This window comes from Trachypithecus francoisi, unplaced genomic scaffold, assembly GCF_009764315.1.
Source record: "Trachypithecus francoisi isolate TF-2019V2 unplaced genomic scaffold, Tfra_2.0 Contig01579, whole genome shotgun sequence".
NCBI lineage: Eukaryota > Metazoa > Chordata > Mammalia > Primates > Cercopithecidae > Trachypithecus > Trachypithecus francoisi.
The window spans coordinates 18,391,278-18,408,937 of record NW_022681442.1 but is presented as its reverse complement, the minus strand read 5'-3'; the positions used below and the strand labels follow the sequence as shown (position 1 = coordinate 18,408,937).

General features: G+C 45.4%; 1 protein-coding gene across 44 annotated transcripts in view; it reads left to right on the top strand.

Annotated features, from left to right (window-relative positions):
- The window catches only part of TCF7L2 (transcription factor 7 like 2), a 221,255-nt gene that overhangs the window by 121,037 nt on the left and 82,558 nt on the right, over positions 1-17,660 (top strand). The window lies entirely within an intron of this gene.

Genomic DNA, 17,660 nt, shown 5'->3' with positions numbered 1-17,660 from the left:
CGTATACTTAAAGGTTCAGTGATCTGTGTTTTTTTGTTTGTTTTTGTTTGCTTGTTTTTTGGTGGGGGTGCTATAAGTACAAAATGGAAAAGAAAATAAGTAGACAGGTCCTCATAATCTTTGAGAACCAGGATTTTCCTTAAATTGCTTGCTTTTGAATCTCCTGGTACCCTTTAAAAAACCTCTTTACCTGGGTGCAAGTCTTCTTCCATGACACTTAATATGACTTTATGGACCTCAGTTAGACTCTGATGTCCTTTTCAAAACAGTGTTGTTTTTTAAAGCATGAAGTGCTTATTAAACCCGCTTAGGAGATGCAGTCCTAAGAGTCCACTGATCACACGTGAAAACACTTTCCTTTCAAAGAAGTGGCTAATGAAGCATAAACCACCTTCCTATTTTGAACAGAGTGCTATGACTGGGCAAAATATAACAACTTTTGGGACAAAAAGTCTTCTGGAGCCGTTGCCTCGTCTATTCTTGCACTGCTTGCTATTGACAGCCCATGTGAGAACACTTTGTTAGTGACATTTAGCCAGTGATTGGCCCATCCAAAAGGTGGTTACCCAGAAACCCTCGTGAGTGAGCCAGGATGCTGGGAGAGGGATGGGAGGTGGCCTTTTGGGAACAAGGGGATACGTACGGCTGGGTTCCTAAGTCATGTGGTGAGTATGATACACCTCTATCCTGCCATGCCATGGCAGCTGGGCCTTGCAGAGATGGACATCAGAATTCACAGCACCAGAGTTCAAACACTAAACTCGGGCAGCTGGACGTTGGCCTTGGGAGGCCCAGACATGGGGCACTGTCCTGGACCCCGGGCTGTTTCAGGGACCTCCGTGGCAGGATTTGATTATCCTTCTCTTTCAGGCTCAGCCATGATGTGCTTGGCCCTTCCCCTGAATTCTGTCTTCTGGAAGCTTGTCCCACCTGCAGGCCCCCTCACTCTATGTGCACCTTCATTCTCCATCTCTCAGCTTCTGCACACTCTGAACTTTGGCCATTTGCATGCCACCATACCCCTTCCACCTCTTGGACTCCTCCTTACATCCCTTTACCTTTGGCTCCCAATTATTTTTTTATTTCCCAATTAAAACAACAACCACAACCTAGAACAAGAATTAGGCCTCGCCTACCCTTGTTTGGATGGGGTGTTTGTGCCAGGCAGGATCACCAACCTCTCTCCATCCTTGACATGGGTGTCCTTGGGCAGGTGTTTCCTCTGACCCAGTTAGCAGGGAGGAATGTCACATGGCTTAGAAAGGAAGGCCCAGGGCTGGCCAACTCTGGGAGGGGCTCGGGATGGGGTAGGCCCCCTTGGAAGAGAATGGTGGGTGCGGTGGGCACTGTGAATGTTGTGTCCAGCTCAGAGGGCACAACAGTGTCTATAACTCATATTCTCTGTCTTTTTTTTTTTTTTTTGGAGTCAGAATCTCGCTCCTACACCCAGGCTGGAGTGCAGTGGTGCGATCTCAGCTCACTGCAACCTTAGCCTCCTGGGTTCAAACAATTCTCCTGCCTCAGCCTCCTGAGTAGCTAAGATTACAGGTGCCCGCCACCATGCCTGGCTAATTGTTGTGTTTTTAGTAGAGACAGGGTTTCACTATGTTGGCCAGGCTGGTCTCGAACTCCTGACCTCAAGTGATCTGCCCGCCTCAGCCTCCCAAAGTGCTGGGATTACAGGTGTGAGCCACTGTGCCTGGCCAGTGTCTATAACTGAAGGCTGTTTATTTCTCCTTGCCTAACCCATCCAGGAGGATGTGCTGGGGCCATCTGAACAACCGTTAACATTCAGACATTATTTAGACATGGAATTGGGAAGTGTTTAAAAGGCGTAGACCAGTCTGGCCTGCTGCCCATTGAGAGACTGTGTATGTAGTCAGTGTACAGTGTATTCATTGAGGGCCCCTCGCTGGAGGTTTCAGCCGCTCCCTCACAGGTTCTCGTGTCTGCTTGGTACAGCTGAGATCTGCAAGAGCTGATTCACCGGCCTGATTGAGATTCCTTTGTAAAACCAGATATTCTAGAATACTAGTGGCAAGAATGCTTTGGTGAGCATAAGATAGCGGCTCCCACTGGATCACATGGCTGGTCAGTGTCAGGGAGATCACTGTGGGAGGTAGCAGGAGTCAGTCTAAAAAAATTATTGGGCCGGGCGGGATGGCTCATGCCTGTAATCTCAGCACTTTGGGAGGCCAAGGTGGATGGATCATGAGGTTAGGAGATCAAGACCATCCTGGCCAACATGGTGAAACCCCGTCTCTACTAAAAATACAAAAATTATCTGGGTGTGGTAGCATGTGCCTGTAATCCCAGCTACCCAGGAGGCTGAGGTAGGAGAATCCCTTGAACCAGGGAGTCGGAGGTTCCGGTGAGCTGAGATGGCGCCGCTGCACTCCAGCCTGGTGACAGGGTGAGACCCCGTCTCAAAAAAAAAAAAAAGGAAAGAAAAATATATTAATTAATTTAATGTTGCATTAGTGAGAGGTATAAGGTTCTTAGCCCTTTGTCTGTTATCTGCTGGGTGTTCCAATATTCGTTTCCTCCCATCACAAGGCACGAGATCGAGACCATCGTGGCTAAGACGGTGAAACCATCTCCACGAAAAATACGAAAAATTAGCCTGGCGTGGTGGCGGGCGCCTGTAGTCCCAGCTACTTGGGAGACTGAGGCAGAAGAATGGCGTGAACCCTGGAGGCGGAGCTTGCAGTGAGCCGAGATCGTGCCACTGCACTCCAGCCTGAGGAACAGAGCAAGACTCTGTCTCAAAAAAAAAAAAAAAAAAAGCTTGTTTCCTCCCTTTCCCTGCATATTTTGAGCTAATAACTGTTTGGGGACACCGCTTTCCTGTAGAATCTCATGTAAACCCGAACAACTCCTAGCTGCTTGCTATGGCCCATCTGCGGAACCCATGGCAAGGCCTTCCCACAAAGGAGAGCCCTGCGGGAATCGTCATGTGCCAGGCATTGTGCTAGGCTGTTTAGGTACATCTTGAAATTTAATCCTTGTGACATTTTGAAGTGGATACTATCATCCCCGTAGAAGGTACTGAAGTCTCAAACACATTAATAGCTTACCTAAATATTGCTAAGGGTCTTCCAGATGATCTTTAGGAAATTTCCAGCCAGGGAAGAGTGAAAGCTCTATTTGCTATGGTTGAAGCAAGGAAACCCCCCCTTTTAAAAAATGATAGAGTTCTTGAGATATAATTCACATACCTTACAATTCATCCATTTAAAGCGTGCAATTCGGTGGTTGTAGTATATTCAGGACTTGCGCGAGCATCGCCACAGTCAATTTTAGAACATTTTCATCACCTTCCACAAAACCCCCGTGTCTCCTAGTAGCCACTCCCCGTTTTCTGTAAGTCCCACAGTCCTAGGCAACCACTAATATATTTTCTGTGTCTATGGATTTGCCTGTTCTAGACATTTCATATACATGAAATCATAGACACATGGTCTTTTGTAGCTGACTTCTTTCACTCAGCAAATGGAAGGGTTTTTGATGAAAACTTAGCTCAGGTGTTGCCCTAGCCTTGGCCTTCTGGAACTGGCTGTTCTTTTGCTTCCTTCCACCCTGCCTCCCTACCTGCTTTGCTACTGGAAGACAGAAGGTAGAAACCCCGAGTTGACTTTTTGAGTAGAAATGAGCCATGTTCTATTTAGTGGTAGAATGTTTGCTGGGTTAGCCAGACTTCAGATGGAGAGCTTCCTCCTTTTTAATACCTTGCGACTGCTGCGTTGGCAAGCAGAGGGTTAAATGCTGCAGGAGGACATTGGAGAGTTTCTGTTTTGAGGGTCCACTGGGGCAAGAGAAGCTTGAGGGTCTGTCTCTGAGATCCCAGAGCAGACATGGAGATACGGTACCCATTCCCTTGGTGCTAAAAGGAACTCCAGGGGAATTTCAGGAAACCCCTCCTTTTCTCGTCTTTATTCTCACCCCGTCCCCCCGCCACATCTCTCCCCAAGTTCACACTCAGGAGGGAGGAATCTTTTACCTTTTCCGTTCTGGGCAGCAGCTGTAAGGAATGTTATCAGTGTTGGGACTGGGCACGGGACCAAGCCTTCCTGGTGCCTGGACTGCAACCAAGCTGTGAGCTGACATGGCAGGGCAGGTTGTGTGTGAGTTGGCTGCCCCCAGGCTCATAGGCCTGGCACGATAGAGACCCTGTCAATGGAGATGGCACAGACACTATCAAACAGGTCACATTGGTGCGGATCCTTGGAGGACTTCCCCTGCCGCCATGAGTGGATTCCTCCAGGTTAGGGGTTGGCTGGGACTGTGGATGCTGGAGTAAGTGGAATTGTGGGTGCACTCGGCTTCAGCAATACTCTCCAAGGAGAATGATTGCTCCAATAAATTCCTGTTTTAATAAGGGAGGTGGGGGAGCTTTTTAAGTTAATCACTTGCTTTTTTTTTTAACTTTTAATTTAATTAATTAATTTATTTTTGAGACGGAGTCTCGCTCTGTCACCCAGGCTGGAGTGCAGTGGTGCGATCTCAGCTCACTGCCAGCTCTGCCTCCTGGGTTCACGCCATTCTCCTGCCTTAGCCTCCCGAGTAGCTGGGACTACAGGTGCCCGCCACCATGCCTGGCTAAAAACGGGGTTTCACTGTGTTAGCCGGGAAGTTCTAGATCTCCTGACCTCGTGATCCACCCACCTCAGCCCCCCAAAGTGTTGGGATTACAGGCATGAGCCAGTGCATCCAGCCCTTATTATTATTTTTTTTTTGAGACGGAGTTTTGCTCCGTTGCCCAGGCTGGAGCGTGGTGGTGTGATCTCGGCTTACTGCACCCTCCTCCTCCTCCCGGGTTCAGGTGATTCTCCAGCCTCAGCCTCCTGAGTAGCTGGGGTTACAGGTGCACACCACCACCTCCAGCTAATTTTTGTTTTCTTAGTAGAGACCAGGCTCCACCACGTTGGCCAGGCTTGTTTTGAACTCCTAACCTCAGGTGATCCTCCTGCCTTGGCCTCCCAAAGTGCTGGGATTACAAGCGTGAGCCACTACGCCCTGCCAATCACTTGCTTTTAAACTACCTAAATAAAAAGAGCCAACCCCAAATCTTGTTCGTGCTTGGGAAACTGGCAGTGGAATATGAGAAGTTTTTATTTGTGGTGCACACAGGTGACTCGTGGTGCTGTGTTTTGGTTCTTGCCTCGATCTGTAGCAAGCAATCTGTTGTTTCTTGCCTGCCTTTTGGGAAGAAATGAAAAAAGAAGCAGCACGAACCTCCATACATCATGGTTGTGATGGCACTGGGCCTGAGGCCTTTTCTGCCGTCCAGGTGAAAATGTGAAGACCATGGTTCTTGAGGTTTCTTAATAAATTCAGGTGTTAAGTGCTAAGTGACGCTCCCAGCCCCTGAGCTAGAGCAACTACGCTGTTCATGTTCCCAGGACTGGAAGTAGACCCTAGTTAGGTGCTGTTGGCCAGCGATGTGTACCTAGGGCAGGGCCAGGTCGTGTGTGTGTGGTGTGTGTGTGTGTGTGTGTGAGAGAGAGAGACAGAGAGAGACAGAGACATGGAGGTGATTGGCACCCAGACATCCTGTGTGGTCCACCTCGCTTCTCAGGCAGGTGTCTTTCCAGTCTATAACTCGTTGACCACAGGTGGAATTCATAAGCTCTGTTCCCTGTCTTGCTTGGGTCCTCCAGAGAAAGAAATGTTGAATTATCATCTTGGTGATGGTCAGTCCTGAAAGCCTAACTTTTGATGGTCACCAGAGTGTTTGGATTTGAAAGGGTGGCTCAGTCCTGTAATTCCAGCACTTTGGGAGGCTGAGACAGAAGGATCACTTGAGCCCAGGAGTTTCAGACTAGGCTGAGCAACAAAGCAAGACCCTGTCTCTACAAAAAATAAAATAAAATAAAATAAAATAAAAAAATAAAAAAAATTAGCCAGAGGTGGTGGTGTGCGCCTATAGCTCCAGCTACTCAGGAGGCTGAGGCAGGAGGATTGCTTGAACCCAGGGGTTTGCGGCTGCAGTGAGCTGTGACTGCACCACTGCACTCCAGCCTGGGCGACTGTGAGACCCCATCTTTAAAAACAAAACAACAACAACAACAAAAAAAAGGTCACAAGACATTGTTGACTCCGCCCTGCAGAGCTGCTTCCAGATCTTCTTTGTATTTGCTTCCCAACCTGCGGGCCTCAGCGTGACTCACCGCACCAGACTGCCTGGCCCTGCTGCCTGCTGCCCATCCTTGCGGCCTGGATGACTCCATGTGCGAGTTGCTGGCGCAGCGTCCAGAAAACAAACCACACCCCAGGAATGATGATACGTTATAGCATTTCTCTGCTCTGTAAGAGGCACCAGGGTCGTGTGCTGGGTCTGGGGTTTGTCCGTTCCACATCCGGTGCTGCTGTTGACTCTGGTGTCGGCCGCTGGTGAGATGGCTGTAGTTGGTCACCTCTGGGTGGTTTCTGGGGCGGTCGCAGGCTGACTAACACACCGAAGGTCAGCCAGGGTGTTGATGCTGGCACCTTTCTTCCTGGAGCACAGACGTCATCTTGGATCTTTTAGATACTTGGACTTGCTTTATGCAGAACATTCTGGATTTCTGAATTAGATGGACTCTTTATTATTTTGTACTTTGGATTCTTTCTTTAAGGAGATCAGAGATAAAAATAGCATTATTTTGCCAATTTGCTACCACCAGCCCACACCCCTCTTTCCCTTGTCCAAAAAGGGGGTGGTTAGAGTTTTCTTGAGTGACTGGGCTTTCTATTACGATTAGCAGATCACTAAAGCTGTGTGATTTTAACAAGACGTAAACACATGTGGGAACCCCTCCTTTCATGTCTTTAGACATATTAATCTTGCTAATGTCAATCCTGTCACTTCATACATTTATAAATATTGGGGACACTTAAGAGAGTTGTAGGACTGTGCGGGACCTTGGCACCCTGCTGACGGCTGCACACTCATCCCTGGGGGGCTCATAACACGTTGACACCAGCACCATATTTTGCTGGGTTTCCTGATCTCTGCTGAGTATTTGGATTTGAATGGGATGGTTTTAATGTTGCTGCTGGCTACTACAGTGATCCAAATAAACTTTAAAGCTGGGGCCTCCACGCCATAGGCAAATTTTCATGCCAGTTACCTTTACCTCAGTCGTTTTCAGCTGGGGCAATTTTGTTCCCCAGGAGACATCTGGATCCAGTTTTGGTTGTAACCGTTGGGCAGGGGGTACTTCTGTCATCTCGTGGGCAAAGGCCAGGGATGCTGCTAGGGCAGTCCCTCACCCTCCCAAAGAATCATCGAAACACCAATAGTGCCAAAGTTGAGAAGCTCCGCTTTAATGTGTTTATTGAGCAGCTAAAGAATAGACTCAGACATAGGAAAGTGTTTATTTATGTATTTAGAGGCAGGATCTGGCTCTGTTGTCCAGATCATAGCTCACTCTAACCTTGATCTCCTGGGCTGAAGCAATCTTCTCACCTTTGTCTTCCAGAGCGTGCTGGGATTACAGGTAGAAGCCACGGTGCCCAGCCTGAAAATAATACTTTAAATGGGCGGGGTATGGTGTCTCACGCCTGTAATCCCAGCACTTTGGGAGGCAGAGGCGGGCAGATCACCTGAGATCAGGAGTTCAAGACCAACCTGGCCAACGTGGTGAAACCCTGTCTCTACTAAAAATACAAAAATTAGCCGAGAGTGGTGATGGGCACATGTAATCCGAGCTCTTCTGGAGGCTGAGGCAGGAGAATCCACTTGAACCTGGGAGGGGAAGGTTGCAGCGAGCTGAAATCGTGCCATTGCACTCCAGCCTGGGTGACAAGAGCAAAACTCCATGTCAAAAAAAAAAAAAGAAAGAAAAAAAGATTATCTTTAAATGAATGGCAACCCAATTTGCAAATGTACGTTTTAAGTTGTCCTTTTTTAAATGTTGCCAATTACTTTATGTGTTTAAGAAATATCTTTGTGGTTTACTAGGGTATTCCTCAAAAAGAAAAAAAGGATTAAAACTGCACAAACATGCTGATATGAGCTTCTCAAGCTGTGAAAGGTCTGTGATGCAGAGAACAGCTCCCTGTGAGCTGTATTTTGTTTGCTGTGGTCCAGCATGGGTTTAGATCCTACCTGGTTAGCAAAAGAGAGAATGTGAAGTCATTGCATTTGCATTTGTCAAAATCCTAGTTTTCCACTTACCTAATAGGTTTTTGTTTGTTTGTTTTGTTTTATTTTGCTTTTAAAGATAGGATCTTGCAGCTGGGGCCTGTAATCCTAGCACTCTGGGAGGCTGAGGCGTGTTGATCACCTGAGGTCAGGAGTTTGAGACCAGCCTGGCCAACATGGTGAAACCCTGTCTCTACTAAAAATACAAAAATTAGCCAGGTGGCGTGCGCCTGTAATCCCAGCTACTGGGGAGGCTGAGGCAGGAGAATCACTTAAACCCAGGAGGTGAAGGTTGTAGTGAGCCGAAATCATGCCACTGCACTCCAGTCTAGGCAACAGAGCGAGACTCCGTCTCAAAAAACAAACAAACAAACAACAAACAAACAAAAACCAAAAAAAGGCTCTTGTTCTGTCAGCTAGGCTGGAGTATACTGGCTTGATCATAGCTCACTGTGACCTCGAGCTCCTGGGCTCAAGCAATCCTCCAGCATCAACCTCCTGAGTAGCTGGGACTATAGGTGTGCACTACTATGCCTGGCTAACTTTTTTATTTTTTGTAGAGATAGGGTCTTACCATGTTGCCTAGGCTGGTTTCGAACCTGGCCTCAAGTGATCCTCTTGCCTTGGCCTCCCAAAGTGCTGGTATTACACACATAAAACACCACACCTGAACTAGTCTTTTTTTTGTTGTTGTTAAGGTGAGAGACCCAGACCCAAATCATCTTTTTTCTCCCAAAATGCTAACTATTATTCGTTTTAAGTTATAGCTCCAGATTACCTTCTAGAATTATTCACATTTTGCTTTCTAAATGCTCTTCTTGAAAGGAAGCATCTATTGACAGTACATCAGAAATTCCATGGCTCCTTTATGACATTTCTGGGGAAGTAAATGAAAGGTGTAAATTAAGAAAAGCAAGTGTTTGCCGTTCCCACTTTAACCTTGTGTTATGTTAAGTGGCTTTGTGAAGAGGGCTGTCACTGTTCTTGAAAACTTGGGAAAATCCATAGCAAGCTGTGCCATTAGTTGCCTTTGGGAGCACAGGATGTTTGATGTGAAAATTATATGGACACATCTAATTGGGTGTATTTTCACCCCACCAGATATCAACTAAAGAGGTGACTCTTCCCCCTCCCCTGCATTTTTAGCTAGATTGTTTAACCTGAATTTCATGCTATTAAGAATTGCATTTCAGTAATCCACCTGCCATTTTTCAATGCCTTTTGTTTAGTAGCATGTCTGTATGATCCACCTACATAACATTTCTAGACATCTGGCAAGAGCTAGTTAACATCCCTTCCTGATTTGGGGTGCTAAGACCTGTGGTCCCCCTTCTTCCACCACAATTTACATTCTTCCCTGAGTCCTGCAGAAACTTAGCCAGGCAGTGGAAAGAAAACAGAAGCTCTCTGGACCTCTGCTTCCTGTAGAATGGGAGTAATAATTCTTATCCTGCCTGTTTCCCAGAGTTGTATATTCTTTTCCAATAAAATGTACTCAGAATTAAAATACAAAGCAGTTACACAGAGATAAGGTAGTGGCAATTATGCCGATTTAAACTCCAGAATTAAAAAATAAGTTTAGTCACATACCATGCAATTCACCCGTTTAAAGTATATAATTCAGTGGTTTTTCGTATATTTACAGAACTACGCAACCAGTATCGCCATTGTAGAACATTTTCCTCACCCGCAAAAGAAACTGTACCCTTTAGCTCTCACTCCCCATTTCCCCCACTCTGCACTCTCCCCCATGCCCAAGGCAACCATCAGTCTACTTACTGTTTCTATGGATTTGCCTGTTCTGGCATTAGATATATACATGAAATCGTACAATTTGTGGTCCTTTGTGACTGCTTCTTTCACTTAACTTAAATGTTTTCAAGGTTCGTCCATGTTGCTGCATGTATCAGGACATCATTTCTTTCTTTCTTTTTTTTTTTTTTGAGATAGAGTCTTGCTCTGTCACCCAGGCTGGAGTGCAGTGGCATGATCTCGGGTCACTGCAACCTCTGCCTCCCAGGTTCAGGCGATTCACCTGCCTCAGCCTCCCATGTAGCTTGGACTACAGGCCTGTGCCACCACTTCCGGCTTATTTTTTTATTTTTTTGTATTTTTAGTAGAGATGGGGTTTCACCATGTTGGCTAGGCTGGTCTCAAACTCCTGACCTCAAGTGATCTGCCTGCCTTGGCCTCCCAAAGTGCTGGGATTACATGCATGAGCCACTATGCCCGACCAGGACTGTATTCCTTTTATGGCTGAATCATATTTCATGATATGGATATACCATATTTTGTTGACCCATTCATTGGTTGATGGTAAGCTTCAGAATTAAAAAAATATATTAAGCTAGTTCATATTTGCTTTCATTTTCCAAATGATCTCTTTCCTTTCATTGCAAGTTAAGTGTTCCTACGGTAATGACTGTTACGGGGCAAAGATGACCAGGTCTATGAGTGGTCCACACATTTCAACAAATATGTACCTCAGCAGACTACCTGGAAACAGACCTTGGGTAAAGATTTCATGGTTTCCCTGAAACACTAAAGACTTTTTAATCAATGCAATTAGTAACTTTCTAGTTACTGCTACTCTTTTTTTTTTTTTTTTGAGGCAGGATTTCACTCTGTTGCCCAGGCTGAAGTGCAATGGCCCAATCCCAGCTCACTGTGGCTTTTGACCTCCTGGGATCAAGTGATAGCTGGGACTGCAGTCATGTGCCACCACACCCCACTCCTTAAATTTTTTTTTTTTTTTTTTTTTTTTTGCAGAGATGGGGTCTCACTATAGGCTGGTCTTGAATTTCTGGCCTCAAGGGATCCTCCTCCCTCAGCCTCTCAAAGTGCTGGGATCACAGGCCTGAGCCACCACACACACCCAGTTTGTTGCTCTTTCTGTAGTTTGGCTAAGGATTAAGATGTTATCTCCAGTGGCTGAAACATGCCTCTGATAGGTGCTATCTACCTTGTCTTTGTTTTTTACTCTGGTTGTAATCCTGGAAGCTGCAGGGATCAGTCAGATGGCAACAGCAGATTCTTTTTTTTTTTTGAGGTGGAATTTTGCTCTGTCCCCCAGGCTGGAGTGCAGTGTAATTTCATCTCACTGCAACCTCCACCTCCTGGGTTCAAGTGATTCTCCTGCCTCAGCTTCCCAAGTAGCTGGGAATACAGGTGCCTGCCACAATGCCTGGCTAATTTTTGTATTTTTAGTAGAGACAGGGATTTCACCATGTTGGCCAGGCTGGTCTCAAACTCCTGACCTCAAGTGATCCAGCTATCTTGGCTTCCCAAAGTGCTGGGATTACCGGCATGAGTCACTGTGCTGGGCCAGCCACAGCAGATTCTGATCAGGTGATCCCCTTGCCAGCCTGGGGAGCCTTTTGGTTTTGGGTTTGGTTTTTAAATTTGTTACTGTTTTGGTGGTTGTTTTTACCTGTTGTAAATATTAAGAAGCCCAGGCACAATGATGCTCTGAAGACAGGACAAGTTGTTTTGTCCTAATTTGCCACAGACTCCTGCCTGCATCCGGGTTCAGGCAGCCACAGGGAGAGCTGCTCTTCTCAGGTGATCCAGCCCGGGCCAGCAGCTTTATAATCAGTTCTGATCACCACCCTGCTGTTTTTGGCATTAATGTCCCTTAAGTACTTTCAGGAGAAAGTTTTCAAGGAAAACCTGACTTTTTTCTTTATTGGCTGTACATGTTAGACATATGAAGATGTCTTCCACTTTACAAAGCAGGGGGAACCCTCAACAATCTTTAAGAGAACCCTAAAAACTGAGTGTTGTCTCAGAGCCATCTAAATCCAAGAACATTGGACCTGTTACGCTTATTCTGGCAGATGGGCTCATCCCTTTTTTGTCTGAGACAGAGTCTCGCTCCGTCACCCAAGCTGGAGTACAATGGTGTAATCTTGGCTCACTGCAATCCCTACTTCCCAGATTCAAGCGATTCTCCTGCCTCAGCTTCCTGAGTAGCTGGGATTATAGGCGCACACCACCACACCCAACTAATTGTTGTATTTTTTAGTAGAGATGGAGTTTCACCACGTTGGCCAGGCTGGTCTTGAACTCCTGACCTCAGGTGATCCGCCCCCCTCAGCCTCCCAAAGTGCTGGGGTTACAAGTGTGAGCACTGTGCCTGACCCCCATCCTTTTATTGGTGAGAAGAAAAGGGAGCAAGATGAGGTTGACCCTTGCAACTTATATGTGTACTGTCTCTGCCTCTGTACACACACACACATGCACCACAGATACACCACACACACACAGCCCACATACACAGCCCACACACACACAGCCCACATACACGCACACACAATTTAGGATGTTCCCCCTTCTCTCAAAAGTCCTCTTTAACATGATTTGTACTAATAAAGTTATAAATGTCTGGAGTTAGAAGATAGCCAAAGTTTTGGGTGGCATAAGAGATAATTCATCCCAGACTCCACACCCCTCATGCCATGAAAACTTTACCTCTCCTTTTCAAGCTGAGAAACCCCAAATACACTACAAATACATTACAAGGCAGCTGCCACATCACCATAGGCCAAGCAGAAGGCGTTGTGGATGCCCTGGGTATATACTCTCTGACACAACGGTGACTGCCTAAGCAGTCAGATTTGTGACACTGTGATTCTCTTTGGAATTCATACACTGGGGCAAGTATTGGAACCAAGGTTGCCAGTGAATGGGGCTGGCAAGTCTTGTTTTCAAGTTTCCTTGTGTGTTCCCATTCTGAACAAGGTGGTGTCAAGTTGATCCTGCCTGTGGGAATGCATTGTTCTTGAATATTTATATCTTTATATGCTCCCATTGGGATTTCTCCTTTCATAATGTCTGAAAAGAACTTGTTTTCATTAAAGCCATTTCAATTTCATACATTTTTATGCAATTTAGCGTTTATGGTGTCTCTTAACCAACGTGGTTTGTTTTCATAAACACCCGAGAAGGTTTAAATAACATTTTCTCATAAATTAGCCCTCGTTTGCACAATTATTCAGTTATTGCATCAGGAAGACCCTCTGGAGTCTGATCTTGTCAGGAAACATATTAGCAGAAAATAGTGTGTTATTATCTAATGCTAATAATTGGTTAGTGGAAATGAGAAAAGAGGATCTGTAATTGGGGTTCCTGTGGCTAACAAGATGTGAGCTATGAAAGCATTTCCAGGAGAAATTCCAGGGGTGTTCCAGGAACCTGTTATTTACATTTTAAAACATTTGATTCCCATTGAAAGGGGAGGAGGGCGCTGTTTACCAACACTGCTTTCTTTTTCAGAGCAAATCCATCTAAATTTCCTGAGTGGTAGCTAGATCCCCTGACACACCTAGCCCTTACGTTGTCTTGACTTGTCAGTCCCATTTTAGGCTGCTAACTTTCTTTTTGTAGGAAATATGTTGGCTTTTAAAGAGAGCATTACCTAGTACACATCACAAGTCCTGATCAGACCCTCTTCTCCCTCTTGGCCCCTTGATTCTGCCCAGTGATGCTCACAGTACACAACACACACCAATACTACTTCCCAAAGGCTGCTTGGGAGAGGGAGCGTCCCTTTAGCAAGAATCTCATTATAAGCACAGTATAATGCCGACTTCATTAGCTAGATTCACAAAGCTTTCTGCAGCCTGTGCTGCTTGAACCCAAGCTTCTGCTTAATGTTCTTCCATAGGCAGTCATTGCTGAGTAAGGTGGATGGCTTCTGTGTTATGCTTAAACATGTGAAATCAACTCCTGTTCTCTCAAAGTCTTTGATGAGCGTGGTTTTTCATGCTTGCTCGCTGACTTGTCTGGAAAGATTATACTGTTAAGGACAGAGGTTCTCTCAGTTGCATATGGAAATAATGGATATGAAGGTTGCAAGGAGAAGCTTCATTTTCCACCTGCTTGAGATCACATCAAACCTCATCCCTGTTGCAGGAAACAAATGGGAGTGATGGCTGGTGTCAGCTAGTGTATGGATGTCCTCGAAATTAGATGTGCCTGCAAAAAGACTTGATTTAATGTTAGCCAGGTCTGTTTGAACTTCATTATTATTATATTATTATTATTATTATTATTTTGAGATGGAGTCTTGCTCTGTCGCCGAGGCTGGAGTGCAGTGGCCTGATCTCGGCTCACTGTAACCTCTGCCTCCTGGGTTCAAGCAATTCTCCTGCCTCAGCCTCCTGAGTATGTGGGATTACAGGGGCCCGTCACCACATCTGGCTAATTTTTGTATTTTTAGTAGACACAGGGTTTCACCATGTTGGCCAGGCTGGTCTCAAACTCCTGACCTCAAGCGATCCGCCTACCTTGACCTCCCAAAGTGCTGGGATTACAGGTGTGAGCCACTACCTTCCCCCCGCATGCCTTGGTTAATATCTCAAGTTTGGATAATGGTAAAGTTAACCACTTCACCTTATTACTTTTCATCCCAGTAAAGCCTTGACCTTCACATATAAAACTAATTTAGTGTCGATACAGTTAAAAAGTCAAAGCATCTCCTTTATTCAGAATTACTCATATAACTTCTTTTTTAATAACGTTATTCCAAACTTGAAAAAATTATTTTTACCCTTTTTCCCTGTATTATTTATGATACAATAATGAAAAAAATTATCTTGTTTCCAACTTCTCAATATTTGATAAGTACGCTCCCCCCATCCCAAAGGAAAAAAGAAACAATTGACAAAACTTTGTTTTAGCCAACAAGCACCTTTTGAAATGATGCTGCAAATTCCTATTCATGATGCCATATTCCTAAAATACTTTTTCTTGGTCATGTTGAACTTTTATTCAGTACAAGCAATCTTCGCTCTGTGCGCGCGCATGTGTGTGTGCGTGTGTGTTTATGTTTGTGTGTGTGCACATGCACGTATGCATGCAGCCTTTTCTCCTTGAATGTGACTTATTTTAATAAATTTACCCTTTTATTATATAATGGCCGTGTCCAGAAATTCAGGCACATTGCTTCTGTGCATAGAGAGTCAAGGCCCTAACGAACCCGCTCCTCAGTGTTCCGCTAGCCATACAGAAGTGGAGTGTTTTGGAGGTGGACACAGCCCTTAGAAGTCATCCAGCAGCCAGCACCCTCATGTGCTGTGTCAAGCAGAGCCCTGGGAATTCAGAGAGTACAGCACTAGTCAGTGGGAGGGTGGCAGTGGCAGTGACACTGACGCCCTACACTCTGTCTGTGCCGAGGTCGAGGAGGAGTGAGCAGTGCTTTGTAAAGGTATGTGAAAAGGTGGCCTCTTTCTGTGTTTGTGCTGTTTTGCCTTCTGTTTGGAGCCTTGTCTTTTTCTCAGGTGAGGTCTTTGAGGGCTGAGGTAGACTTCATTTCTGCATGCCTTGAGTGCAGAGATGGTGATTACATGTCAACTTGTGCCAACTTTGAGCAGAGTGGCTGTGTGGTATGGAGGTAGTAAGGGAAGAGGGAGGTGTGCTGTGTGTGACCTGGACACTTGCCATTCGTGACTCTAGGACATTGCCCTCCACATATACTGATACCCTCACTCACACACACACACACACACCACACACACACACAAGTGTGGGCCCATACACCTTGCCACTCACACATGCTCACATTAAAAAAAAAATAATGAGAAAAAAGGATTGCATAAATTTGCCATGTGAGTGATGATATCCCAGTCTGGGGAGGAACTGGCTCATCTTTATGATAAAAATGGTAGCTTATCTGGAGCCCTGATTGCAGTTTCTTTGCATCAAGTTGACAGTGTATTTAAGATGTAATTAGTTTCCATCAAAGTTACTTCACCTTCAGAGGTGAGAATTATTGATGGTGCATAAAGCTGGATCAGTGTGACCTGTAAAGACCTTACCTCTCTCCAAGGTTACATGTGTGTACGTGGGGTTGGTTGGTTTGTTTGGATGGCTGGTTTTTGGCATCCTTGTGTGTGAATAAATGATAAGAAATATGAGGATGTTACCTTCTCACCGATTTAAAAAAATTGTCAGTTCACTACTTTGCTTTTTTAGTGGAAGGGCCCTTAGTAATATCCTTCTTTTAGATGGATTTCTTATTGTTCCAAAGAAGCCACATTTCCAAAAGAAAATTCTTCCATTTATGCATAGAACCTTCAACTCTATTCTTTAAAAATCTAGACTTTAGTTTCAGCTCCTTTTTAGCTGTGTGGTCCTGGACAGGCCCTTTTACATCTAGACTTGGAGATTTAAAGAAAATCATAAAGAATTAGATTAGATGATTTCTAAGACTCACTTCATTTTAAAACTCTGATCTTTCAGAGATCCACAAATCCGTTCCCTCTTGCTGTGGAAGAGAAAATACATGAAAATTCGAATCCACATGCATTTGTCAGGATTCTCCAGAGACACAAAACCAATAGGATGTATGTGTTTATGTAGAGAGATTTGCAATAAGGAACTGGCTCACCCAGTCATGGAATTCCATAATCTGCATCATCAAGTGTCATGATCTGTAGCTGGGAAGCTGGAGACTCTCCCAGGAGAGTCCATGGTGAAGCTCTAGTCTTAGTCTAAAGGCTGGAAGACTGGTAGAACTGACGGTGTAATTCCTGTTCGAAGGCTGGCGGGCTCAAGCCCAGAGATACTGCTTTAGCTCAAGTCCGAAGGCAGTTACTCAGGAGGATGCCCCCTGATTCGGAGGAAGATCGGCCTTGTATTCTATTCAGGCCTTCAGCTGGTTGGCTGAGGCCTGCTCACATCAAGGAGGGCCATCTGCCTTGCTCAGTGAATGTTAAACTTATTCAAAAATATCCTCAGAGAAACATCCAGAATAATGTATAACCAAATATTTGGGCACCCTGTGACTTAATCAAACTGACACATAAGGCCAGGCATGGAAGCTCACGCCTGTAGCAATCCCAGCACTTTGGGAGATGGAGGCGGGTGGACCACTTGAGGCCAGGAGTTGGAGACCTGCCTGGCCAACATGGTGAAACCCCGTCTCTACCAAAAAAATAAAACATTAGCCGGGAGTGGTGGTGCACGCCTGTATTCCCAGCTACTTGGGAGGCTGAGTCACGAGAATCGCTTGAACCCAGGAGGCGGAGGTTGCAGTGAGCCGAGATTGCACCCCTGCACTCCAGCCTGGGTGACAAAGAGAGACTCTATCACAAAACAAAACAAAACAAAACAAAACAAAACAAAACAAAACAAAAAATACTCTGACACATAAAATTAATTACCAACAGAGTTTTCTGAGGCAAAGAGGAGTAAAGCTCTTTCCTTTTTCTTCTTGCCTATGAGGTTGGTTCAGATTCTTCTAACAGCCAATGATTGTTGGCTGATTTTACTCTGAATGACACCTTTCTTTCTTTTTATTCAGGTCTCCCTCTGTCACCCAGGCCGGAGTGCAGGGGCACAATCATGGTTCACAGCAGCCTTGCTCTTCCAGGCTTAACCAAACCTTTCACCTTGGCCTTCTGAGTAGCTATGGGCCTGCACCACCACATCTGGCTAATTTTTTTTTTTTTTTTTTTTTTGATTTTTAGTAGAGACGAGGTCTTGCTATGTTGCCCAGTCTAGTCTTGAACTCTTGAGCTCAAGCAAGCCT